Below are 17,791 nucleotides of genomic sequence, written 5' to 3' on the forward strand. Positions count from 1 at the left end.
GCCTAAACGTAAAGAAACCTTTCTGTTTTTGGACGTGTCTTCTTTTTGTTCATACTATTTACCGGCGTCCAAAAATTTATTCCCTGCAATTATATATATATATATATATATATATATATATATATATATATATATATATATATATATATATATATATATAAATATATATATATATATATATATGTGCGTGCGTGCGTGCGTGCGTGCGTGCGTGTGTGTGTGTGTGTGTGTGTGTGTGTGTGTGTGTGTGTGTGTGTGTGTGTGTGTGTGTGTGTGTGTGTGTGTGTGTGTGTGTGTGTGTGTGTGTGTGTGTGTGTGTGTGTGTGTGTGTGTGTGTGTGTGTGTGTGTGTGTGTTGAAGCCATTCAATTTCGCTCACAGTGCCTTGTCTGGCTGCCTGCATCTGGAAGTTAAGTGGTGAAGGATCCTCACAACGCTTCCGAAAATGTGAGCTCCGTCCCTTAGTCGAACATTGAGTATTTTTCAAACCAGTCTGTTCACAATATATATTTTTCACCTAAAATAGGAAAAGGAGGGTACACCTTCATTCGCAGAAGCGAATTTACTCAGACATTTGATTGCGCCATACTGCAATATGTTTAAATGCGTTTAACTTATATTTTGTTTTTCTGTATGAGGCTTTCATATGGGGGTGCTGTTAACGGTGAAATGGCGACCCTAGATATTCTCGTCACTGTCACGTCATTACTTCCGTAAAGTCACCCAAAAAGAAAAATTGAGTATAGTAGTGGACGTTAAAAAAGGAAATGATTTTTACAAGTATTAGGAATTATCATTTCTCTGGATATTTTTAAACATGCTCTATAGTATAGTCAACTCCGCTCTGTATGTTTTCGTAACACACTTTTTTTTCGTTTTCCAAGTATTCGTTCACCCTATTTGTTTGTTTTTTTCAAATTTTCCGCTGTACACATTTTGATCTCAATTCTCCCGTAATAAGTTTTGAAAGTTTTCGTGAACCTTACTTCCAGACGAAGAAGCCCTCAAGTTCCATCAAATTTTCTTAAAACGCTTACTCCGCCACCAGCCTGCCATTTCTTTACTCTATGCTGACATTCCACCACTTCACTAAAGCAATTTTCGTTCCCTAAAAGCAAGTACTCAATAAATGAAAAAAAAACAGTTTATTAATACGTTGAAACTTGCGTCTCGTGGTGCGCGGTAAAATATAATGAATAAAAATAAAGAATTTGTGGGTACCTTAAACATTGCAACAACCTCACGCAATATTTCAGAGTAGCATAGCAAGGCAAAAAACTTCGTGTTCTCAGAAGCGACGCAAGCCGTCATACAGAGACAGCCATATTGAGAAACCTGATCTCATTCTGTGTCATCTGACAACGCGGAAAACGAGAAAATAACATGATCTCTATTTGTTTTAGCCGGATTGAGTTCGTTCACTCTTCTTGCGTGAGGAGACAGCACGTTTTTCGCCGCCGCTTCATTTCGGAAAGAATTTTACCGGCAGTTTCTCGTTTCGTTGTTTCGTGTCGAGTTACTGCAGACTCTATGGCTTTGAATATTGTCGTCGTCATCACATTCATTGTCATCAGTGTTATATTTTTTAAATATTGTTTCTTGTTATCACCTCGATACAATGGTTCTCATTGGCTTAGGTTGATGATGATCCCCTGTCTCTTACCTCTCAAATTTGCAGCCACGACTTCAATGTGTACCGGGTCACTCTAAGATCAGTGGTATAACCACATGGCCGACAACAGTGCCCGATATGTCCATGACGGAGCGCCCAAACTGTTCTTACCCCTGTCAAGGGTCGACGCTGCAAGAGAACTTGGCCACATCACGCATAATGCCACACTTATGCATTAGAATCTTCCCCTAAACTCCACTCGACGCCCACAGAACTTCGGTTCATTACTTTAACTACAGCTGCCATCAAAGACTTTGGGACGTGATGCTACATTGCTGTGTCGGTTGTAGGTCGGCATAACTTTTACCAACTCATATAGTTATGCCATGCTGTGGCGGACTTCCCCAAACTGTGATAACTGCAATTGCGTGGTGGCTCTCGACCATGTCCTGTGTCATTGTCCCGACTTTCTACAAGAACGCGGGAGTTTGCAGGGTGTCTTGGAAGACTGAATGATCGTTGCTTTAACTATAGGAGAAGATCTTGCGTATGTGGTCTTCAATTATATCAGCCCTGAAAGCCACACGAGCCGTTCCACAATTCGTAATGGCAACATTACTGAGCGACCGCCTGTGAGACCCTGCACTGTGTGTGCGGTGTGTGTGTGGTGTGCAATGTCCATATCTTTCTCCTCTCTTTCTCTCTTTTGCTCCATCTTTCCCCTATCTTCACATGTGAGGTAGCAAACGGAACTTAGTCATGTTAACCTCCCTACCTTTCTAGAACTCTTCCTCTCTATATGTGTATAGCAAGGAGTTGGTAAAAGCCCAGCGAATACGAAATGAACGAGGTTTACAAGCGAAACCGGAACCGAGACCCCAATTAGCGCATGCACGCGACCAAAATGATGTTACTCTTCGTGCAATCGACTGCATTGGTGTTGTTCTGTACTAGTCAACCTACGTGCGCCATGAGTGGTATAACAATGACAACTAATAGACGATGACATTAGGGAGAATGTAGGGGATTTTGTCAGTAGTGACTGTAATGTAAATGTGTACGCGTATTTAATAGCGCATACATACTACATGAAATGGGTGGGCAGATGACCGCCGTAATTTAGTTGGAGCAATGGATGCGTTATTGCAAAGTCACAGGTTCTTTCTTGTCGGCAGCAAGTCATCTATCTGTTCATCCACTTTTCTTTTTTTGACATTTACAACAGAATCACTAACAATGTCTCCTATCCTTGCATAGGAGTATCTTATTTCTCAGTATTATTGTGTTTCCCAAAAACGAAATTGGGCCTCAATATTTCCGCTTCTTCCCTTCATGCGTTCTATGATGCAAAGCACAGCCCGTACAGAGTCGGGGCGAAGTCGAACGATGTGTGAATAGATGATTTTCACTAATTCTGGTCTTCTCGGAGTTGTACAGCAGAAGCGCTCCACCCGCGTTTCAGATTCCGTTTCGCAGCTGCATTTCCTCAAATTTCATCCCTGTGCAATTATTACTGGAGGCTGCTTTTTCAAAATGTCAAAGTAGCCGTCAGCTTTCCCCAGTGAGGACTTCTATTTTCCATTCTGCCCCGACCGTCTGCTTGGAATAATTAAAAAATTGTACATTTTATTTCCTGAATTATAGCTATATTCGGCGTATCTAGACATATTATAGGCTGTCTGCTACGGAAAGGTAACTGTATATGAAAGCAACGAAATAAATGATGCCTTCATCTTACTTTTTTTTATTTTCAAGACGTTTTTAAAACGCACTGTTCTGCATTCCAGGCTCATAACTCACACTTCCTCCTCTGGATAAACAGAATAAACAACATCAAGTGTGCACTAACACATGCCGTGGGAAGTGGGCACGTCAAGAAAGGAAAAAAAAAGTTGCCACCACTTACACCTTGTGGGGACCATTCTATTGAAATTCAGTTTTCGAATGGTGAAACTTTCCCAACTCAGAAGCTGCCAGTTGTCAGGAACGACGTTTGCGTTATGGCGAAGTTTCTTGTTATATAGGAAAGGCTTCGGAAACCAGCAATTGAATTCCGCGAAGCTGCTTTTTCCGGCCGACCTTGGGAAGTCTTTCAAATTGATCGTTCGAGCAACTGCTTCGGCATGGCTGGGTAGACCACCCAAAGATGTAGTGTCCTTTCTTGTGATACTATAGTGCTCAAACCCGAACAAGAAAATTGTCGATGGAAGAAATACTGGGGAGTATTGTCGGTGAAACCGACATCGCGTGGTAGAAAGTGGCATAGCAAATATTTGTGCAGAAATTTCCATGCGTCGCGGCCCTCAACACTGACGCAAACTGAGGCTTGAGTAGTAAATATTTCGAAGCAATCAAACACATTTTTGAGAGCGTATTTGGGCCAAATGTCTGAAGTGGCGGCTGTTCGGGCTATAATTGCAATGATAGTTATATGAACAATCTCGGCTATATTTTGCCGGGGGTGTCGACGTGGGCATCACCATCGCTCACCGTACATGTATACGTATCTATATATATGAAAAACGCAAGGAAAAAATTTAAAGAAAAAAAAACACCCGCGTGCTGCATCGAACTAGGGACCCTGAAACGTGAGTGAGAGGCGCTAACCACAGAGCTATAAACCAGCACGGCCCACATAGATCAATCGGCAAGCTATTTATATCTACCACTTACCGCTGACAACGTGCATTTGGGAGGGGGAGGGGAATATTGTGTTTTCAGCATTACCAGCAAGATGACGCAATGCGCACACGTCCCTAAATCGTCACGACGCAGCGGCGCGCGCTGTGGTCTCCCACGTGTACGTCTTGACTGGCTTTTGGCTTTCACTGGAACGATTCTGTTGCAGTTGCCGGGCACACAAAGGTTCCTGCAATCGTTGCACAGTCTCCGTGCATCCATCCACTCGTCCTTTCATTCGTTTGCCCATCCATGCGTTCGTACGTTGGTTCATCCATCTGTCCGTGTCCCCGTGCTTTCGCCCGTGCTTTCGTCTGTGCATTCGTCCATACGTATGTCTGTCTGTCCGTCCGTCCATCTGTCCCTGCGTCTACCTATCTGTGTCCATCCATCCGTACGTGCGTCTGTCTGTTTGTCCGTCCCTCTGTGTATCTCTCTGTCTGCCTGCCTGTCCATTCGTCAGTCAGTCAATCAGTCCGTCCGTCCGTGCTTTCGTTCGTGCATCCGTCCCTCTCTCTGTCTCTCCGTCTGTCTGTCCGAACGTCCGTTTTTGTTTGTCTGTATGTACGTCTCTCCGTCCGTCCGTCCGTCCGTCCATCTAGTGAACACTTCAAGTACCGCCACCTCGCATCTTTTCATCATGTATTCATCCTATACAAGTACCGCCATCCAGCGGACATTCCAAGAACTAAAGGAGTGGTGGCTACCCACTGCTACTACTACTACTACTACTACTACTACTACTACTACTACTACTACTACTACTACTACTACATACAAACCGGACGCATGACACACGGCATAAGGAGCTCCGTCCCTGAAACATGAAAAATATTTGCATTGACCTGCAACGCAAAGCTCCGGATTTTAAGAGAGACAGCTTCCCGTAAAAAAGCGCAATGGGGGGTGTACTAGTGAAGCCACTTCTTTTTAGCACAATCTGAGCAGTCTCACTGTTGAGACGCTTGGTCATTCTTATCATACGAACAAATATTGGTTAACTGTAACTGTGGATAGCACTCACACACAATGCTTGGATTCCTTCTTCAACTTTTTCAGGGTACTTTAATACTTCTTATAGTCACAAAGCTGCCGCCTCAGATTGATATAAAGCCGGTGGCCGCTGCCAGGCAACAACAAAGGAAGTAAGATATCATGATCTCTGTACCTCGCGGCAACTTTTTGTGGAAGCACAGTCAAGGCTACGAAGCCGAAGCACGCACTTTTTTAAGTACGCTCCTATATGTAGTCCAAGAACGCTAACATTTTCATATCACGTTGCATAAAGTGAACATAAAAATAAAAATATATTTATTCTTTCGCATTGTTATAAAACAACCTCACTAAGGGCAGTATTTTCGTTGTTTGCTCTTTCTAGCTCTCTGATGTCATTGCCTTTTTTTCCTTCTTCATTAAACAGCGATGGAGTCGTTCGGTTGCAGCAAGCTCACGTTGAAGCCTGTGAGTGAGCGGGAGTTTGTGTTGGTTAGGTAATCTGTATTAATCGAACTCATAAAAACGAAGAGAGCAGTGCGTCGTGCAGTATTTTGTTCCCCGCGTATGCAATCACTGAGAGATATGTGTGTGAGTGATGCCCCCACCAAAACTGCGTCTGTCAACTTGACAGCGACCTTGAAAGTGACACCAGCGCCCTATCACTACAGCATATCAGCCGCTTTAAAACAGAGTTATCATAGGAAACTGTGCGTAAAAGCAATGACCCCTTTCATGAATGCGTTCCATAGAGACCAAAGCAACGCACGGTGGCACTGCGACTCTGGGCAGACAGTGCCATCTCTGGCAGAAAAAATGGAAATTGGGGATGTACGTTGCATCTTTTCTTTCCGCCGTTCCGCCAGTCGCTATACCGTGCTCGTGCAGGGCCATCGCGCTGCACTTGAAGTGCCGCGCACCGCTTGAAAAAAATATCGCTGCTAGACAAGCACTTCCAAAAGCGGACTTCATAAAGTTAGAAAAGTTTGTTAATCACGTTTACGTTGTGGAGAAAACGGCAATGACGCCCAACTTAACGTGAAGTATATTTCCGAAGTTCGCGACATTTTCATGCATCATAGGTCGAGGTAAGCTTCCTTGTTTCATACGTTAAGTATACCCAATGGTCTATATGCAGTGTTAAATTAAGCCACGCATGCGATTGGCGTTCTACGTTGTCGGCGATGAAAGAAAATACGCCATCTCCCGCTAAAGAGAACCATGTGTAGATGCGAAGCGGTGGGTGCTAACGCTTACACTGGCGGCACTGTTCACGCTGGCGCTAATCGCGGCGTTGCGCAGGAGACAAACCTGGGGAGGCGCAAAACACTCAGTGATGGACCGATGTTTCCTACTAGAACTGCCTGCACTCTCCTGGCACAAAACAATACTTCGGACCTCACTGATGCTTCCGTGTAGTGGCTTCTGCCATCGTGGAAAAGCAACGTCGAACAAAGAATGTCTTATTCCAGCGTGCCAAGTGAACGGCATGGCACCGAAGTTCCCCGCACCGACTCGTGAATACGTGCCACACGTGCTCCCGCTGAAGGGAACCACACATAAACACACTGAATCACCTGCGCCTTCTGCCGCGCATGTCCCTAATTTCCCTGAGGTTGCCACCAGCGTGGGATCGCGACGTTGTGGTCAGTCCGTAAACTTGAACTTTGGATCAGTAAGCGTGGAAATATTTGGTTGTCTACTATTTCTGGTACAATCACGCTAAAGATCACGTACTGTAACACCAAACCCTTTCCCCGTCGGTGTAAACGGCGGCAGCGGTTCTTGGCGCTTCGCGGTGACAGCGGATTTCGCGAATAAAATACCCAGTGAAAGAGCTCCATTTTCCGCAACAGGCAGGTTCATGCCTATTATGTGGATGACCGCGCAAAAACAGCGTTCCTGACCGAGTAAAGGGTGTGTCTCACTCGAGAAGGATTAAAAATATCTCCTTCATTTCACCCGCTGATATTTACGAATGTGACACACTCACTACGTTTCCGCTCATGACCAGTCATGGCCATGGTATCTGCGACCTGTCGATACCTTCGCGTCTGTAAACAAAATATTGTGGGCGTCCCCAGAAAGTTAGGGCGTCTCCAAAAAAACAAAAATGATAACTGACCCTGCTTTCACTGAAATTTAAAACACACTTTCTTGCTATTGCGTTGTCTTTCCAATCACCCAGTTTCTGGTGAACATGCCCCCCACCTCTTGTTTGCGAAAAATGAATTTGACCGCTTCCATGAAGCGGCTTTGTGTATTTCTTCAATTACGAATATAGGAGAAACAAATGCAAGCATTACTGTATGACGCTCACTTTGCACGCCGGTTTGAACCGCTGGTGGGTTATCATAATGGAATTGTCAGAAGAGCACAGCAATGATTCCATGTATTTTTGCTTCACTGATCATTCATAAGTATCTCAAGGTATCCTATCTCTTAAAACACTGTCTCGAAATAACATCATGAACCTCGGATGCCCGTGCGAAAACGTACTTGTTGGATGCGCTTGCGAGACAATAAATTGCCCCCACTTCCCCGAAGGGCATTGTGAGGAAATGCGAATGCACTTCTTGTGCCGAGAGTACATGGCGTGGTAAGTTTAATTGCGTAAATTAATGACGAGACAAGGGTTTGTACCATAGCAATTTATTTACACAATCATCCGAGAGAGAACCGTCAAGAGAGAGGCCTGCGCTTCACTCCAATCATATACGTAGTGCAGCCAGGAACCCATCGTGCAAGCTTAATAAATCACTATCAACCACAAAGCTATACCCAATCTGTCGAGTAGTAAAGGAAAGAACGCTGATAGAGTAATCATCAAATTTACGTATGTGCCTAGCCTCAGCCAGTTTTCTCTGCCGTCAATCAAATGCGTTGCCCGGCAACGCATTTACTTTTCCGCATTTGCGCATTTACTCCTCCGTGTTTTGTAGCAGAGCAAAGAAAAGCCACGCAAGGCGCGGAAATAAAATGTCATGTATGCAACAGTGCAAAGAACTTCATTATTGTGGATGAAATGATTGCTAAGGTCAACAGTTCATCCTTTTGTATCAGGAATTGTGAAACAGTGATTTCGAATGGTGCTTGCTCTACTCGTTTACGTGTTTTTTGGTTGTTCACTTGTGAACGGAACCACCCGCCAGCCCACTAAACAAGCATCATCGTAGCACACCTACATTTCAGCTCTGTCAAAGATAACGCGGAGGATGCACAGAAAGCACCCCAACCGTTGGCTCGTGTCGCATCGAACTAACGTTTCGGCACGCGAACGATGGCCTATTTTGAAAAGCACTGCTTTTTTTTTTATCTCCGCCGCTTCCCCACCTCCGCGCCCTTCAAGGGGCAGGTGTGGTCACGTGGTGAATGATTCATGTAATATCGCTTTATTCGGTCCAACAAAAGGCAATGAAACGCGCACCCGGCTAATTCCATGATGTGACCGCGTACAAAGTACACGCCTCATAATGATAAGCTCTCACTGATCGGCTCGTGTAACCCCACATAATCTTATCGCTGAGCGAACGAGCGTCATGCACTGCAACACTACAGCTTTTGTTCCACACATTCTACAAGGCGGTATTGTAATGTGGGGTTAGATTGTAGAATACAGAGCGATCACCTGGAGGAAACTGGGGTAGCAAAGAAACAAAAAAAAACTGTCTAGCACACAGAATATATCTAAAGCCGTAGATTTACGTCCTTCATATGGCCTAGTTTGACGAATCACGTCGTAACTTTCAGCCAATAAGAAGCATGAGCGGATCGACGAGTGACAGTGGTTCAGCGGATTGCAGCTCAGTAGCTGACATGTCGACTGGTATTGTCGCTTCACGCATTTTGCGGATAAGATTCAATACAGCATTCATTTGTGCTATCTTATACAATTTTTATTGATAGGAGAGTTTTAACGTCCCAAAACTGCCGTATGATTATGAGAGACGCCATAGTGGAGGGCTCCGGAAATTTCGACCACGTGGGGTTCTTTAACCTGCACCCAAATCTGAGCACACGGGGCTACAACATTTCCGCCTCCATCGGAAATGCAGCCACCGCAGCCGGGATTTGATCCCGCGATGTGCGGGTCAACAGCCGAGTACCTTAGCCACTAGACCACCGTGGCGGGGCTAGTTTATACACATTTAAGAAAGCTTATGGAATATTGTGCTGCCTGAGAGTTACACGACAGGGACACTAACGGGGGCACAGAAAACCTATTCTCATAGTGTTTTAAATGCCAAGCATTTCTTTGCATACTGCAAGCACTTTAGGCGTCTATATGGACGTATCTGTCTATCTATCTATCTATCTATCTATCTATCTATCTATCTATCCGCTTACCTGTGGGTGCTCTCGGGATCACTCTCTTTATTCGGGTGAACCAAATTATTATTGGAGGGTAAGGTGATTAGATGAATATGACACACTGGTCAAGGCATAAATAATGTGATAATACTGTCGCATACATTGTACGAGGGTATGTGCCATAGGTGACTGACACTTATTATCTACTCAGGAACGACGACAACACGCATGCGTGGTAATTTTAACACGTGATCGTTAAGAAAAAAGCTGACATAGGTAGCGTTTATGACGACAGAACAAATAAATACCAAGGTCACTGCAGGAATCGAACCTCACCATTCTGCTTGGCAGTCAAGCATTCTACCAAAGAGCCACGCCAGGTCTCGGATCTACTTATCAAATAGACCCTACTCTTCGTGAAACGTCAACTGCAATTACAATGCTGGCTATCCAAGTTTTTAAACATTCCATGTGTGCTACTATGATACAGCCGTCACATCGGGTCTACGTGAATTGTAGTTGGGCGCCGTGCGCAGAAGTTCAATTATCTAGCAGTGTTGGGGGATATCATCTTAGTGAGCATCAGCGCTTCCTGTCAGCCCATCGCTTCTGGTGTTGCTAATGGTCATGGTGCTGTTGGCATGGTTGCGCAAGTGCAAGCAACTGGTGATAGAAACATCTGCAACTCTTCAAACATATGTCTGTGCGGTCAAAGTTTCTACATATATTTAGCGTCATTTCATAACGTGTTGCTTAACAAAAAATTCACAACACAGTCATCTTCCCTCTGCATGCTTCGCCTTCAGTCGATTCCCAAGGTACGTGGGAAATGCCGAATTTTTTCGCTGCCTCTGTTGGTGACACATACGTACAAAATTTACAGCGCAATATTCTCCCAACTATGTTAAGCTTAGGCTTCAAAATGTCGTGACAGTGGCAGAAGATGCCTGTTTGGCGTGCAGTATATCATGGCAATGAATATTCAATGAAAACGCAGCCATGCGCTTGTTTGATTACACGCTCACTCATGTTTAATTTATTCAACAGCGGTTATAGTGTTTCAATGCTGATACAGGATCTTCATCAAACTTGATTTCGGTTCTCAGGATTACTTTGAAAAAATCAAATTGAGCCGCTTATTGTCACCAAATGGGCGCGCAACTAACATGAAAGCATCATGCGTCCCGTGGCGTGTTTGAGGCAGTGCAGCAGTTGCTTGTGAAAAAAAAAAGGGGGGGGGGGTAGAGGGAACCGATACGCTAAGGAAAAGGGGTGGTGGAAGGGGAGGAAAGATATAGCGGAAATTTCACGATGTACAGGGGGTAAGCGTAGCTCTCGCCGATTGGCCCGCCGCCTGCGATCTCCGGACGCATTGTACCTCTCGCCAATTCCATTGGGCCTCGTCCTCGGCTCTTTCGACCATGCCCCCTTCCCCTTTCCTATCTCTTCTCTCCTCTTTCTTCTTTCCTGTGCGGCGAGGGCTCTGTCTTGTATACGTTTCTACAATTCTTTTGTACCCCATTTTCCACAAAGAAGTTGGGCGTGTCGCCAACAAAGCAGACAAGCAGACATAAATGAGCTCTCTCTTCATTTCTTCAAGAACCACTTACTACTACTACTACTACTACTACTACTACTACTACTACTACTACTACTACTACTACTACTATTACTACTACTACTACTACTACTACTACTACTACTACTAATTTGGCACAGTGTCGCCACGTTAAGGAAGCTTTGGGGCAGCGTATAAAGCTGCCCCATATCATGACAGTAATGTTTCGTGACCAAAAGTATCAAACGACTCTGACATCGACTACATAATTGGCATGTTCACATGAGCGCTCACTTAGCCATCTGGCGATCTGGCCCACGTAGCATGCCCCTCCAAGATAAGAGGACCCTGCACAAGATGCCTTGAACACAGTCAATGAAATGTGTTCTATGTTTGACGACACTTGCTTCCCGCATATCTTTACGGCACGTGGTATTTTCCAAATGAGACAAGTAATTGGGAGCACTGAAAACAACCATCACATTAACCCATTGTATTATTTTCTTAAAGGGCCCGTAAACCATCTTTGAAAATATAAAAAAATCAACAAGCGCGGCATTTTGTCCTGTCATTTCTTGCATTACGTGTCTCTTGTTAAAGAACTCTTATAGTAGACCAAGTTCGAATAAGCGAGGCATGGTATTCACTATCATTTCTAGGAGCGTTCTCTCCTCCTCCCCACTTATTTTTTCAAAACACGTGGAATATCAGCGTGCACCGTGGCCAGCACTAAGCGTTGAGCTTGTCGGGATTTCACGCTTTTCATCTGCACACTCCAGTCCCTGCTTGCGCAGTCGCAGACTCAGAAGATGAAGGGAAATTGGCCTATCGTGCAGCATAGTCACGCGAGACAAAGCACACTAAGCATGCGACTGCTTGACAAAGCATGGTTGGCGACAGTTCACAACAGATGTATATCGTTGTATCGACCACTAGAGAGCTCATTTATTCCAGACGTCCCTTAGAAACGTGGTGGTTTGCGGTAGTTGGTAGGGCATGAGGATTTGTTGTAGCGCGAGCTCTGAACTTTGAAAAAAAAATGGCAGATCCCACTTACCTTGGGAACCGATGGTACACGAAGCATGCGAAAGGAAGGTGACCATGTAGTAATTTCCTTATTGAGTGACACGTCATGAATTGATGCTAATTATATCTATGAATTTTGCACGTACTGACATAATTAAAAGTTGCAGGTGTTTTATAACCAGTTGTTCGCACTTGCGCAATGATGGCTACAGGAACATAAGTATTAGGAACACCAGAAACAATGAGCTGATATGACGCACTGGGGCTCGCGAGGATGGTAGCCCTGGACACTGGTTCATAAATTGACTTCAGCACGTGCCACTTAACAACCGTTTAGGTGAAACTGAGACGTCTGTATCATGAGATTACGTATGTAATGCTTGTAAAAGTGAATAGCCAAAGCTGCAGCCACAGTTGACGTTTTACGAACATTAAAGTCTATTTGAAAAGTGCTCCGAGACCTTACGTGGCTCTGTAGTAGAATGTTTGATTGGCACAGAGAAAATTTGGGTTGCATTTCTGCTAGACCCCGACACTTATTCTTTACATTCGTCGGGTCAACGTTTCTTATGTGAAGTTTTTCTAAATTCTCACCTGCTAAAATTGCCCATGTGTGTTCTCGTCTTTCCTAAATAGAAACTATGTTTCAAACACCTGTGGCACACACCCGCAAACCAGTGGCACATGACCACTCGCTGTTATACGCGACTCTTTGGCGGGAAGTGTTTGAGGACGTACGCAACGGTATTATGACATTATTCATGTCTTGACCAGCGCGTCATATTTGTCAAACCCTGTTACCCTCCCATACTAATTTTGGTTCCCGCCAAGTTAAGGGGGTCATTACGCAAGCACCTAGACGTAATCAGATAGATAGATAGATAGATAGATAGATAGATAGATAGATAGATAGATAGATAGATAGATAGATAGATAGATAGATAGATAGATAGATAGATAGATAGATAGATAGATAGATAGATAGATAGATAGATAGATAGATAGATAGATAGATAGATAGATAGATAGATAGATAGATAGATAGATAGATAGATAGATAGATAGACGGACGGACGGACGGACGGACGGACGGACGGACGGACGGACGGACGGATGGACAGGTCAACTGACTGACTGACTTACTGACTGACTGACTGACTCGCTTGGGTGGCTGGCTGGCTGGCTTGGGTGGCTGGCTGGCTTTCTTGGCTGATTGGTTGATTGATTGATTGATTGATTTTATTGCCGGCTCGTGTGCTGGTCTGAGAGTGATATCCTAAGATGTAGGAGCTGCCTTTTATTGGCATCTCACCAGTCACAATTTGTAGATAGAGGAAAACGCGATAACTTCATGTTACCTACGAGGCTTGCGAATAAAACATTTGTTGATCACACTGCATATTCATAAAATATTCACTCCTATCTTTCATCTTTTACGACGTACAGTTCCCTCAGTCGTTTATTCAATGGCCAAAAGTTTTTTTTTTTTGAAGCTCTGTTTAACGGGATGTGGGATTTGACGCGACAGTACACCATAATTGTTTTTTATGCTCTTCTTTTTTCTTTTTTCAGGTCAATGTAGGGTTCTTCTTTTTTTATTTTTTGCAACTTTTTTCGCATTAAGGGTGTTTGAAACATATACTACCGAAAAATTTTCAAAAGCAAGGAAAATGTGATTTTCACGCTGTGCTTTTATTCACTTTTATGGCGGTGGAAGGAATCCTATGAGGAGTAGAGAAATGAATTATGAGAGTAAATAAATGAAGTGAGCTCATTAACTGCTTTAATCGGTATACCGGCCACATGAAAAACTTGCAGCCCTTCCAGTGAAGAGCCTGATACCGCTTTTGAATTTCAGGAAAGCAGCCACTGCCACTTATTAGCGAATAATGAAATCTAACCAATTACGCCGGCTAAGCCGGAACAGCTAATGAAAATTTTCATTACAAATTTCATAATTTTGCGGGTATTATACGACTCTCATGCTTTGTGTAGTTATCTGGAGATGTCTCTTACCGCAGGAAAATTTATTCTGAAGGCCGAGAATAAGTATTCCAATTTCCAATCTTTTGATGATGTCCGTGCACATTTCTTGAATCTCGCTGTATATTCACGAATTAATGTCAGTCAATGACCAGTTTTTATTCAGCGCGGGCCATGTGTATCTGCCGTCCGAGGTGGTGCTTTTCAAACACTATTTATTCATGGGAGAATTATGAACCAACCGATTCGGCTGCTTTATTACCAACACCAATGTCGAAACTGGTATTAAAAATGCGATGAATTTGTTTGTTTGCGCAAACATGTTTAGGAAATAATGCACATTTTCCACTCAACGTTACTATAATGTAGGTGCCACTGGCCTTCAAAAAGCAGGCCGGTGCGTTCAATGGTATACTACCGTGACGGCGGATATATCTTTGATGTGCCACTTTTTGTCAGCCACTGCTTGTCATTGTGAGTGACTTGTCGAATAGTAGTACATGCCGTTTATTCTGTTTTTCTTGTAGACAACACATGCAACTTTGCCGGCACGATGTTATTGATCGTTTCCGACTTTACGCGCTGCCATCCTTATGCGCGCTGCCTGTTAGCGTAATTAGTCGCTGCACACTTCCACCACTAACTGCAGTGCCTAATAAGCTCGGACATTGAAAATGCCTACTCAGGACCGGCACACACAAAAATTGTCGTTTTGGTGCGCCCCGATGGGAGACCTGAGACACGACCAGATATTCATTCGTTCGTTTCGGTGGGATTTATGCATTCAGTGACTTTCATAATGATGTTGCTGAGGCTCTTAATGAGCCGCAGCAACATCAATATGGAAGTTGGGAAGCCTGACATTGTCAGCTTATCTAGCTTCCTCAGTAGCTTTGTTATCTGGGAGAAGGATAGCAGCAGTGGCAACGTTAGCGCATCGCCTCCACAATGCACGTTACCGAAAGTATGCGTGTACAATTTTGTGTGCTAGAATTTCAGTTTACATCATTACGCTGTATCAGATGTAGCTCTGTAATCCTTTCTGCGTATTAAGTACGAAGCATTACGCACGACCATCACACAAAGAAGGCAATCTGCGTCTTACTTGCCGCAAATCGTCCGCAGAAGTTTGTAATCATCATCATTATTATTATTATTATTATTATTATTATTATTATTATTATTATTATTATTATTATTACTATTATTATTATTATTATTATTATTATTATTATTATTATTATTATTATTATTATTATTATTATATTATTATTATTATTATTATTATTATTATTATTATTATTATTATTATTATTATTATTATTATTATTATTATTATTATTATTATTATTATCAGAAGCAGCAGCAGCAGCAGCAGTCTGACTACGCCCACTATAGGCGCTGCGAAAAGGTAGAGCGGAGCTCAGACCCCCGCAATTTTTTTTCAATTTCGCATATATATATATATTCAGACGCACGCAGGAACATACAACGTAAGGTAGAACCTGCCACTCGAAACAATGTTCTGGCTACGCTCCTTTCGCCCACTGCAGGACACTAGCCTCTCGGTCAAGGACTTGCTGCTGTCTCGCTAATCCAGTAAGCTTCTTGATCATATCTGCCCCCATCACTCACTAACTACAGGAACTAAAACAGTTGAACCACTTTAAAACGCAATGAAGTAAAGCTCTGTTCAATACTTCCAAAAAGTTGCACGCAATGTTTAAGTTTCAAAGCTTGTCCCTATTTGTGGCCTAGCTTTTGTTTTCACAGTTCGGATTAGAGGTCCGTGTAAACAAATTGCATTAAACGTAAGCACAACATAATACAATATAGTTAGACCCATGAAAACCAAGTAAATGCAATACAAACATCTCTTTCCAACGCTTTACTATACAGGGATTACAAACGCGGACATTTCCACTGGTATGGTTAGGGAAAAACGCATCCGGTAATATGATTATTCGTCAGCTTGCATCAGACTTAGGAAAAATTGTGGACGGCCTATAACTATTCCTGTCTGTGTTCTATTATAGCTTAAAGAGACCCCACATTCACTCTTGCCGGTTTTACTGCATGCGGTATTGAGCAAGCACGTCTGCGCTGAATTTCAGCAAACTCGAGACTTTGCAGAAGAAAGCTTTCAGCGAACCCAAGTGAGCTGTGTAGACACTCACTTTTTTTTATAAAACTTCATGTCCCTTGAGCTAGAGCTCTTTGAATATATGAATTTGTGAAATTAATTCTTTTTGCCCCGCCGTGGTGGCCTAGTGGCTAAGGTACTCAACTGCTGACCCGCTGGTAGCGGGATTGAATCCCGGCTGCGGCGGCTGCGTTTTCGATGGAGGCGAAAATGCTGCAGCCTCGTGTTCTCCAACTAGGATGAACGTTAAAGAACCCCAGATGGTCAAATTTCCAGAGCCCTCTACTACGGCGTTTCCCATAATCATATGGTGGTTTGGGGATGTTAATCCCCAGATATCAATCAATTCAAATTAATTGTTTCAAAAAAACGTGAATGATTGAATGAAATGAACTTCGTTTGGACAAGGCTCTTTGTACTTCAGCCCTAAGGTGGGTGGCCTCCTCAGTCCAGGTAGTCATGGCTTGCTGCCGCTGTTCGAGCTCGGTTCACCTATCGCAGCTGGTTGTCAGGGTCTTGCGTCACCAGCAAAGCCTCCCACTGGTCTTCGAATGCTTCCTCTTTATCTGTTTCTTTCTCTTCGTTTGCGTCAGCACTTGGCAGTGACGATGGTGATATGTTTTGATATATTAATCTAGAAGTCCTCCCACCTCCACCCGGCAGATACCTGCTCAGTGAACAGCCCGCAACAGTTCCTTTTCCTGACACAAGTTATGGGGCATACCTTCTTGATTACCAGACACCAACAATACTCAACAAAATTTTAATGGCTTCTTCCTTGCAATGGTCTATATAAGCAAATTAAGTAAGTTTAAGCAGGAGCCAGTGTTATATTACTTATTTTCCTTTTCATAAGAAACTGAAGAGATCTTAATCAATATAATTCTTTATATAAAGTTATCTTTCTCTCTGTCTTTATCTATAGTTTTTGTGTCTTTGAAACTTCATGAACACGTAGTAAAACACGGTTTGCGAGAATTGCGTGAAATTTTTTACAGTTATTACGTACATCTAAAGTGCCTTGCACGTTATTTATCTGCCTTAGGTTTGATTTGAAAACTGCTTTTAGTGTCGTCGATGTATTCATCTTTGTAAAAAAATGTTGCTTCACTCTAAGCCCGTATTTTGAATCTTTTTGACATCATATTTCACCCGTTTTATTTCTGACGATGTCCGAAATAAACTTCAGCGAACTAGACTTTACCAATACGTGTACACCCAATGGTGTAAGACCACAGGCCCGCAGAGTTCCATTCAAAAGTTCACGCTGCTGATTTTAGCCTGATGTAGGATTTCACTGACTTCCTGGAGTATAATAAATAGTACACGTGTGAAGCTTCGCGTTTGGTCGCCACCTTGACGATCCATTGCTTATGCAAACCCAACATTGATTGCTACCACAGTTATTTGCGGCTTATACCTATTATCTAAACAAGACAAGCAGGTTGAACATTGTCAATAGTGTCTGCCTAAAATTAGGCAGCATG

The sequence above is a fragment of the Rhipicephalus microplus genome, unplaced genomic scaffold (assembly GCF_043290135.1).
Source record: "Rhipicephalus microplus isolate Deutch F79 unplaced genomic scaffold, USDA_Rmic scaffold_32, whole genome shotgun sequence".
Classification (NCBI taxonomy): domain Eukaryota; kingdom Metazoa; phylum Arthropoda; class Arachnida; order Ixodida; family Ixodidae; genus Rhipicephalus; species Rhipicephalus microplus.